Source organism: Ceratotherium simum, chromosome 5 (genome assembly GCF_057802395.1).
Source record: "Ceratotherium simum simum isolate JZ-2026a chromosome 5, ASM5780239v1, whole genome shotgun sequence".
Taxonomy (NCBI): Eukaryota; Metazoa; Chordata; class Mammalia; order Perissodactyla; family Rhinocerotidae; genus Ceratotherium; species Ceratotherium simum.
Genome location: NC_141904.1, coordinates 40,621,159 through 40,631,611, shown reverse-complemented (window position 1 = coordinate 40,631,611; position 10,453 = coordinate 40,621,159).

Genomic DNA, 10,453 nt, shown 5'->3' with positions numbered 1-10,453 from the left:
CAGAAATTCCCTTCTGGAGAGAAAAAACGCCGCCTTCACAAGCCGCCAGCTTCATGGCCGCCAAGAGCAGCCCACAGGTCTGCAGCTTCCCTGGAGGAGTGGGGCCCTGAGCTGGGAGCGCCCCCGCTGTGGGCATTCTGTGGACCCAGCACAATCGAGACGAGTGGCATAACATCTGACTTTGCCTACAGATGGCCAACAGGCACATGAGAAGATGTACAAAATCATTAACTATCAGGGAAATGCAAATCAAATCTACAATGAGATATCACCTCACACCTGTCAGAATGGCTATAATTAACAAGACAGGAAACAACATGTGTTGGAGAGGATGTGGAGAGAAGAGAACTCTCATACACTGCTGGTGGGAGTGCAGACTGGTGCAGCCACTATGGAAAACAGTATGAAGATTCCTCAAAAAATCAAGGATAGAACTCCCACACGATCCAGTTATTCCACTGCTGGGTATTTATCCAAAGAACTTGAAAACACCAATGCATAAAGATACATGCACCCCTCTGTTCATTGCAGCGTTATTCACAATAGCCAAGAGGTGGAAGCAACCTAAGTGCCCATCAAGGGAAGAACGGATAAAGAAGATGTGGTATATATACACAATGGAATACTACTCAGCCATAACAAATGATGAAATCCAGCCATTTGTGACAACATGGATGGACATTGAGGGTATTATGCAAAGTGAAATAAGTCAGAGCAAGAAGGTCAAATACCATATGATCTCACTCATTAAGTAGTAGATAATAACAACAACAAACAAACACATAGAGACAGAGATTGGATTGGTGGTTACCAGAGGGGAAGGGGGGAGGGAGAAGGGTGAAAGGGATGATTAGGCACATGTGTGTGGTGATGGATTGTCATTCGTATTTGGGTGGTGAACATGAGAACATGATGTAATCCATGCATAAATAGCTGTATAATGATGTACACCTGAAATTTATACAATGTTATAAACCAATGTTACCACAATAAACCAAAAAAAAAAAATAGGTATTTTTATTTGGAGTTAAAAAGAAAAAATTCAAAACACTATTCTTAAGGTGGCTTCATTTTTAAGTGGGCCATCTTAGAGCCTTCTTTGGCTTAACTAGTCAAGACTTCATGCTCCCACGTGCTTCAGGTACATCTTGTGGAGGGCTGAGAAGTAAACCATGGCCTGAACAACCGTGACCTCATCCTTATGTCAGGGACCCATGCCAGCTGGGCTCTTTTCTCAGGGCTCTCTCTACAGTCACTTAAGTAAATTTGTCAAATCTGCATCTCACCAGCCTCCCAGATGTGAACCATCAGTGGAAACTCCTGAAACATCTCCCTTAGAGATTTCCTCAAGGTCCCACTCACTGTTTTCATAGTTTAAATGCAGTGGGGTTTTAAGATGTTGCCCTTAGAGAGAGAGAGAGAGAGAGAGAGAGTGTGTGTGTGTGTGTGTGTGTGTGTGTTCACGAGTGAGCAAGAGAGTTTCACTTCAATATCATTTGTATGCTATGGAACATTCACAAACCAAGTACCCAGAACTGAATGTATCAGAAGTTGGCTGCCACAGCAAAGCGTGTCTAAAAACTAGGAATGGAGAGTTGGGGATGAGGAAGGGGGAGGATGAAGCTTTGGAAGAAACAGAAGGGCAGTTCTAGCTTCTTCCGTGTCTACTTTTAGGCAGCCTCAGTGTATCCCAAGCTCTAAGCAGATGCACATGTCTTCAGGGAAGGGTAAGTTGTTGGACAAAGATTCTAGTTCTAGTTTTCAGAGTGCAAATTGTGAGCCTTTTCCACTATTTAACACTCATGTCAGAAGAGACCTCTTGGGGCTGGCCCCGTGGCGTATTGGTGAAGCGTGTGCACTCTGCTGCTGGCGGCCCAGGGTTTGGATCCCTGGCATGCACCGACGCACCGCTTGTCAGGCCATGCTGTGGTGGCGTCCCACATAAAGTGGAGGAAGATTGGCACGGATGTTAGCTCAGGGCCCATCTTCCTCAGCAAAAAGAGGAGGATTGGCATGGATGTTAGCTCAGGGCTGATCTTCCTCACAAAAAAAAAGAAGAGACCTCTTATGCCTTCCCTGAAAGAATTTTTAAAGTTAGGCCTAGGACCTCGTGCTGGAAGTGCTTGAAGCTGCAAGATATACAAGTGTACGCCCTGTGGGTGCATTAATATTATTCAGAGATGTGAAGGGGCAATAAATAACATGTAGTAAGGCTGGGATGGCCCTGAACTGAACCCAGGGATAGGAATCCAAGGTCCCTGACATGAACACGAGGTGACCAGCCCGTGTACAGAGTTGGGGATGAGGAGGGAAGAGTGGTTTGAGTCCATGAGATGAGAGAACCAGCCCTGTTGCAGCCATCGGTCCTAGAAGCAGACTTACACCCTGGGCTAGGGCTGAGGAATGTGTCTGAGTCGGTGACACCAGGAGCTGGGCCACACTTGCTGAGGCCCAAGGGGGAGTAGAAGACAGGTCCTCACACTCCAGAGACCACTACACCTGCGAAAGTTTCTGTGCCAGCAGTTGTGGGAGCAGCAGGAACCCTCATCACCTTGCCTGCAACACCAATAGCGGAGGGCTTACGCAGGCATGTGGCATCCTCTGGCCTCAAAGTGGAGGTTCTGACTCCAAAGGCAACATGGGAAGGACAGGGGCTGACATTTTGGATACAACTAAGTATCCCGTGCCCTTTCATCAGAGGATAACCTAAGGCATTTCTCAAATGACAAGATGAGGGCTCAAGTTGTTTCACTGAAATATTAAAAGGAGATGTGACCTTATTTTATGCCTCAAGACAGAGAAGTGGGACACACTGGCTACATATGTGTATTTAGAATGGACTCCTTTCTTGCCGCCTTTCTCTCCCTCTCAGAGTCCTGCACCCAACTCAGCCCACTGTCCACAATTTCTAATGATAAGTTGCCTTTTCTTTTCCCAGAAGTCTCTCTTCTTTCCATTCAAGACACAGTCTTCCTGTGGGATTGAACACTGGAATTTCGCACAAGGGAAACCACGCAGGATATGCACTGCTCTGGTGGGGCAAGAAGAGGTGAGGGGAGCCACATGCCATGATGGGAAGTGTGTGCAAGTGGCAGGAGATATCTCCCTGTGGTGGTTTTATACAGCTCCACATTTTTTGACACTCCTTCCTTCAGAAGATGGAGAACAATTCCCCTTTCCTTGAACACAGGCTGGACTTAGTGACTCCCTTCTAATGAAAAAGATATTGTGTGACTTCTGTGACCAGGCCATAAAAGAGATCACCACTTTCACCCTACTCTCACAGATGCTCAGTCTGGGGAAAGCCAAGTGAGCAGCCATGTTGTGAGGACACTCAAGCAGCCTGTGGAGGAGCCCTTGTGGAGAGGAACTGAGGCCTCCCACCACCAACCCATACCAATTTACCAGCCATGAGAGTGAGCCACCTTGGGAATGGATCCTCCAGTCCAAATGAGGCCTTCGGATGATGCAGCCACAGCCAATATCTTAACAGCAATCTAATGGGACACCCCAAGCCAGAAGCGCCCACATATGCCACTTCTGAATTCCTAACAAAAACTGTGATTTAATTAATATTTATTGTTTTAAGCCACTATGTTTTGAGATAATTTGTTACACAGCAGTAGAAAACTAATACAAATATGGGGGTAATTTTTTTATGCAGCAAAAGATAATACACACGTCTTTGCCTTGGTGATGAGGTGACAGGGTTGGTGATTAGAACCACAAAATAGACTTGCATCACCACGGCTGCCTTTCTGAGTCAGGGCACAAGGATGCTGAGGGGATTGTCCCAACCCTCCCTACCATGAGGATGGCTCTGTGGAGGAATTGGCCTACCTGTTGCCTAAGACTTGAGACCCGAGTTCAAATCCTGATCTACCACTTACCAGCTGCCAGACAGGGCTAGTTGCTATACATTTTAGGGGCTCTATTTCCTCATCTGCAGAAATGATAACAATAGTACCCACCTCACAGTCATGAGGACAGATTGAATGGAAATAAACACACAAAAGTAACAGCCAGACAGCAGATCAATTAAATCCAAATGGAAGTTATATTTAACATGACATTTAAAACATGAATAAGTGAAACTATAGCTCTGTGTCCAAGCTGCTGCCCAATTTAGCCTCCTGTCACCAGGAATTTTGTGAAATCTGGACCCACACAGGCCTCAGAGATAGGCCCATGCTCTCCTCCCTTTGGGCTCTTAGCTTATCTAAATTACATCCTAGATTGTGACATTCTGACATTATTTCCATATTTCAGAAGTGCTCAAGATAAACTGGGAGTTGATTTAGAATTGGAAAACAATTTGCAGGAAGGACCTAGACAGCCCAATTGATTTTGTTTTTCTGTCTGCGCCTGTGAGCATCAGCCCCTCCCCACAATCACAGCAATTCGTCAGACTCCAACACTTAAATGTAGGCTTCTCCTCAAACCAATAAGAGAAGGGAGGGTGAGTGGAGGCTCAGCCCTCAACATCTGTAAAGTTGGGGAAGGCCTCCTGTGTTCTTGGCTGCCCTGACACAGCCGCCATCAAGGCTGGCTCCCTGGGCTTGGCCCGTGTTCCAATAGACACCCACCTGCCTTCCTTTCCTTCCCCTTTTCCACCAAATCTCCTATTATCTAAAAGCCCTGTCTCCTACAAGTGTAGAAACAACAGCAGAGGTGACATAGTGAAAGGAAAGAACATGGCAGGAACTGGGCCATCAGGCCACTTGGGGTCAAATCCCAGCTCTACACTTGATAAGTCATGGAACATTCAGCATTTCTCCACTTCCCTGAGGCTCTGTTTCCTCATCTTTAAAACAATCTATTGTAGCAGATATTTATAGTCTTGTTGGCTGTCCAGCATCGTGAAAACTGTTCCCCACCTTAAGTCCACCCACTCCAAGTCAAAAGCAAAAGCTCCTTTTCCCAGCCTCCCTTGCAGCTAGGGTTCAGGCATGTGACTAGTTTCTACCAATCAGAGAGAGCCCTGCCGGACTCGGAATCAGTAGCCAGAACCATGAAGATGTGGCCTCAGTGTGGGATCCATCCTGGTGGGAGTGGGGACTCAGCCCACCCAGAAAGGTGGCAGTGGCAGAGGGAATAAATCTGCCAGCAGCCACAGGAGTGGCAACACTGGCGTCACTGGCAGTGTAAGGTGGGGTGTTGTTCTTGGTTCTGTGTCCTCCAAGCCTGGTTTCCAGATCTTCCTGAAGATTCTGTGAATTACCTAATATTCTCAATAAATTCCTCTACTGCTTGAACTAGCCAAAGGCTTACCTGTGGGTGCTGAACACTTGAGAAATAGTAGTTTTAAGGCTCTGTTAAGGACTGAGGAAAGTTGGCCACATCTGTGTTTCAGTATTTTAAGATGTAGATGGGCTGTTGTTCTGCAGGAACTAACTCATCATCCTCCTTCTGTATGTAGTTGTTTTTTGTCTTTTCTTTTCTTTACTTTCTTTTTTACCCCTCTTTGGTTGTGGTTGTTTAATTTGGTTTGAGTTTGTTTTTTTAATGGAATGTTTCCTTTTGTCACATTCTATTGCAGCCACTCTGGTTCTGACAGGGGTGAGTCCCATCAGAAGCCTTGGCTCTCTGTCCACAAAGCTATGAAAGCCAAAACTTTAGGACTGCACACTCTGCCACATGCCACAGCTATTGCTCAGAATACGCCTCTCTCGTTCCAGTGCTGATTTTTTGCTGTGGGATGCTGTGGGTTTTTGGTGAGGAAAGGTGATAGGGAGGGAGAGTGTGTTTGGTACAGCAAAGAAGATGCACTTTGGACCCAACACATCCATGTAGGGAGCAGAGGCACCTCTAGGCCACCGGGACACCAACAGTCACATTTAGGAGAAGGAGCTTAGGAAGAAGGGCAAACTGTACATACAAGACTCATTTCTTGTTAAAAATAAAAGACGATGTAAGTCAAAGCCCAAAGCTGAGGTCTTTCCCAAAAAAGCTTCACTGACCCAGAAGTCAGCCTCCTGGGTTTGAATCCCAGCTCCAACATTTACCAGTAGGAGAAAAACAAACAGACAAACAAGTTACTTAACCTCTCTGAGATTCAGTTTCTCCATCTTTAAAATGGGGATGATAATAGTACCTACTTGTGGAATTATTGGCAAGATTCATGTAATGTGATTAGAACAATTCCCGGCATGTGGAAAGCTTCAACCGATGTTGGTGATAGTAGCAGAGTTGTTGTTGTCTGCCAGTGTGGAGGGAGAGCTACAGAGATCCATGTCCCATACCCAAGACTGCTGCGTGCTGGAGCTGGAACAATGAACATGGCATCCCTCCCAGAGAGCAGTCTAGTGAGGGAAGCGGATGATAAACCAGTTAATTACAATATGAAAGGGATTGAAATGGGGGGAAGTGGTTGGTAAAGAGTGCTTTAGGAGTACAGAGGAAGGGTACTTGTTCGGGGTGGAGGGGGTCCCTAATGGCTTCCCTAAAGCAGCATCTCGGTTGAGACCTGAAAGGTTAAGAGTTGACCAGTTAAAGAGGGAGCTGGTGCAGGTGAGAAATGAGGATGAATGAGATGGTCATGGAGGAGTACAGGAGGCCAAGGGAAGGTTTTTTAAATGCAGGAGAGACAGGCAAGCTTCAACGATGGAGCGAAATGGGGGTAGGGGGGAGGATGAAGAAAGAAATACCAAAAAGTTGAAGGTTAGTAAAGGAGCAGTGGGTGAAGTGTGAGGGAACTGTGCTATGTGGCTATGTCAGAAACAGGATGTGCCCTTGGAAGGTGTCCATTTAGTTTAAAAATGGTGAAACTGGGACCCAGAACCCAGGCTCAAGGTTACCCATGGAGGTGGTGGCAGAGGTAGAATGAGAAGTGTTTTGGGGGCTGTTTGGTGTGGTGGCCTTTATGCAGAAGGAGGACAATTAATATGGACTCTTAATGAGGTTTTCAGACGAAGATCCACTGTGCACCAGATTGGGAAATAGGTCTCAACGCTGCCGGGAGAATCAGTGCGGGACGGAAGGAGAGAGTCAGGGAAGGCGAGATCAGGGCAGTCGTCTCCCAAGCCTGGCTACTCTTACACCATGGGAAATGGAATTTGACATCGAAATACTCTGACCCATATTTATTGAGCACTTATTATGTGCCAGGGGTTTTGGTTATTATCGCTGCATAACAAACTGCCCCAGAACCTAGCAGTTTAAAGCAGCCATTTTACTATATCTTACACTTTCGTGGGTCAGCAATTTGGGCGGGGCTTGGCTGGGCACTTCTTCAGTTCTGTTTCATGTGGCATCAACTGAGGTTACTCAGTGGTTCTCAGCTGGTGGCTGGGCTTGTCTGGCGGACCCAAGACACGGCTTTATTCGCATGTCTGGGACCTTAGTGGGAAGGGCTGACAGGCTGGGCTCGCCTGGGACTGTCGATCGTAGCACAGACACGTGGCCTTTCCAGCACAGTGCTCTCACAGGGGAGAGAAATGTTCAGATTTTCGTTTCTAAAAATGGTTATGCTTTCCCCTCTTCACGTCAGCCCCACTAAACTTTCCCAAATGAAATGTACACATCAGAATTTCAAACCAAACTGTTGTCATGACAACATTTGGCATATGTGGTCTGTACCCGTGGGCCTTCCAATACCAAGAGATTCTTCTACAGATGCAAATATTGCCTAGAGGTTCAGTTCAGGATGGAGAACCGAGCATCAGTTACAGCCTCTCCTCCCACCACAAGTCTCTAGAAAGGAGACAAAATGTGTTTTTGATCCATAATAGTGTTGGAAAACTGGAAGGAGTTTCCTTGTGGATGTGAAATCCTGACAAATCCCTCAAATATGGAAAGCAGTCTAATCAGATTTTAAAAGGATCCCTGTACTGAGGCACACATGGAGAGGCACAAAAGTGGAGGACGGGAGGTTGCTCCAAGGATGCTCAAAGCCTGAAGGTACCAGAGAGTGGGAGAGGAGCTGCTCTGAGTGGCTGATGGGGCATGAGCTGGGGTACCAGAGTAAGAGCTGTCTCTGTCCCCAGAGCCTCTTGAACCGGCTGCAGCAATAGAGGTGTCTCCCTCCACATAGGAGCAAGAAGCATGAGCCTTTAGAGCCAGGACCATGTCCCATGGGGCTGGCAACACCAGGGGGAATGAGGAGTTCCTGCTCCAAGAAAGCCTCCTGTGGGGCCGACCCGGTGGCGCTAGCGGTTAAGTGCACGCTCCGCGGCAGCGGCCCGGGGTTCACCGGCTAGGATCCCGGGCGCGCACCGACGCACTGCTTGGCAAGCCATGCTGTGGAGGCATCTCATATAAAGTGGAGGAAGATGGGCACGGAGGTTAGCCCAGGGCCAGTCTTCCTCAGCAAAAAAAGAGGAGGATTGGCAGATGTTAGCACAGGGCTGATCTCCTCACAAAAAAAGAAAAGAAAAGAAAGCCTCCCTTGGTGACACTATGTCTGACTCTCACCCCACATCCTGGAGGAGGACTGCAATAAACAAAGAGGAGCCAACAGGGATCCTCAAATAGATGATTCCTCAGCTAAAAATCACCAAGCAACTGTAGAAATTCAGCTCTGTGCAAGAAAGATATCACCCTCTTACCAGGGGCAGAACTTACACCTGAGCTCATAGACTGAGCTGAACTAAATAATTGATATTCTCGTGGGGATGCAAGATTACCATGTTGCAAATATTTGATTTTCTCATGGGGAGGCAAGATTACCATGTTGCAAATATTAAGAATTATTTTCATTTTAAAATTTTGATACCTGAAAAAAATTCAACATATAGACTGAATAATACAGTAAGTTGCCAAAGAGCAAATTTGCGAGTTGTAAAATCAAGCCAAAGGAATGTCCTAGAATGTAGCTAAGATTTTAAAAATATGAAATAGAAGTTAAGAGATGTGGAATATAAGTTGGACTTCACTAGAATTCAAAACTTCTGTTCTTCTAAAGACACTGTTGGGAGAATGAAAATACAAGCTCGGACTTGGAGAAAATCTTTGCAAAGCATATAGCTATTAAAAAACTTGTATCCAACATATATAAAGAACTCTCAAAATTCAATGATAAGGAAAGAAACAACTCAAGTAAAATTAAGCAAAACATTTGAACAAACTCTTAACGAAAGAAGAAATATAGATGGTAAACAAACACATGAAAATATATTCAATACTATTAGTCATTAGGAAATGCAAATTAAAACCATATGTAATTTTATACCACTATATACCTATTAGGATGGCAAAAACTAGAAAGACTGACCACACCAAGTGCCAGCGAGGATGTGGAGGAACCGGCACACTCATATACTGCTGGTGGTAATGTAAAATGGTGCATCCACTTTGGGAAACAGTTTAACAGTTTCTTTAAGAGTTAAACATATACCTGCCATATGAGCTAGCCATTCCACTCTTAGGTATTTATCCAAGAGAAAAGAAAGTTTATGTCATACAAAGACTTGACCACAAATGTTCACAGCAACTTTATTTGTAACAGCCCCAAACTTGAAACAACCCAAATGTCTGCCTATAGAGGAACAGATAAACAAATTATGGTATATTCATACAAGGGAATACAACTCAGTAATTTAAAGGAATAAACATGCAATAACATGAATGAATCTCAAAATAATTACGCTGAGTGAAAGAAGACAGACAAAAAAGAGTGTATACCATATGATTCTGTTTATATAAAACTCTAGAAAATGCAACTAATCTACAGTGAGAGAAAGCAGATCAGTGGTCGTCTGGGATCAAGGGTGGGAGAGACAGGAGGGAAGAATTACAAAGGGCCACGAGGAAACTTCTGGGAGTAATGGATATGCTCGTTATCTTGATTGTGGTGATGGTTTCACGAGTATAGACATATGTCAAAACATCAACTTGTATGGTTTAAATATGTACAGTTTATAGTATATCAATTATACCTTAATGAGACTGTTACTATGTAAATATATGTATTATATTATATTAATTTTATATTTTACATATGTGGCAATGTTTCTCAAATTTATTTGACCATGACTCTCTTTCCCTGCTCACCTCTGACCCCAAACCATGGCACATACAATGTGACGGACCTAGGATGAATCCTGGCCCCACGCTCACACTGGCTGTGTGCCCTTTGGTAAGTGATTTACACTTTTAGAGCCTCAGTTTTCTCGTCTGTAGAACGGAGCTGTGGTCAGCATTAAAGCAGTGAACGTCCAATGCCTCCCACATGGTAGGTTCTTAAAAACTTTAGTCCACTAAACCTCCCCCTCCAGAAATCAAACCAGCGATATTTATGGCTTCCCCAATGGCATTAACTTTATTTTAACTAAAGAGATCAGCATTCAGTCCTCTTGAGTCCCAAGGTCCGCGGGGAAGACATTGAAAGGCTTAGCTCTGCCCTGCAGTCCCATCTGCTCTGCATTAGCCGGTCCTCCTCTGTTTATTATTCCTGGTGTTAAATCTCCTCCAATTCTTGTGTGAAAAGTTTGGACACACAATAACCTCTTTATCA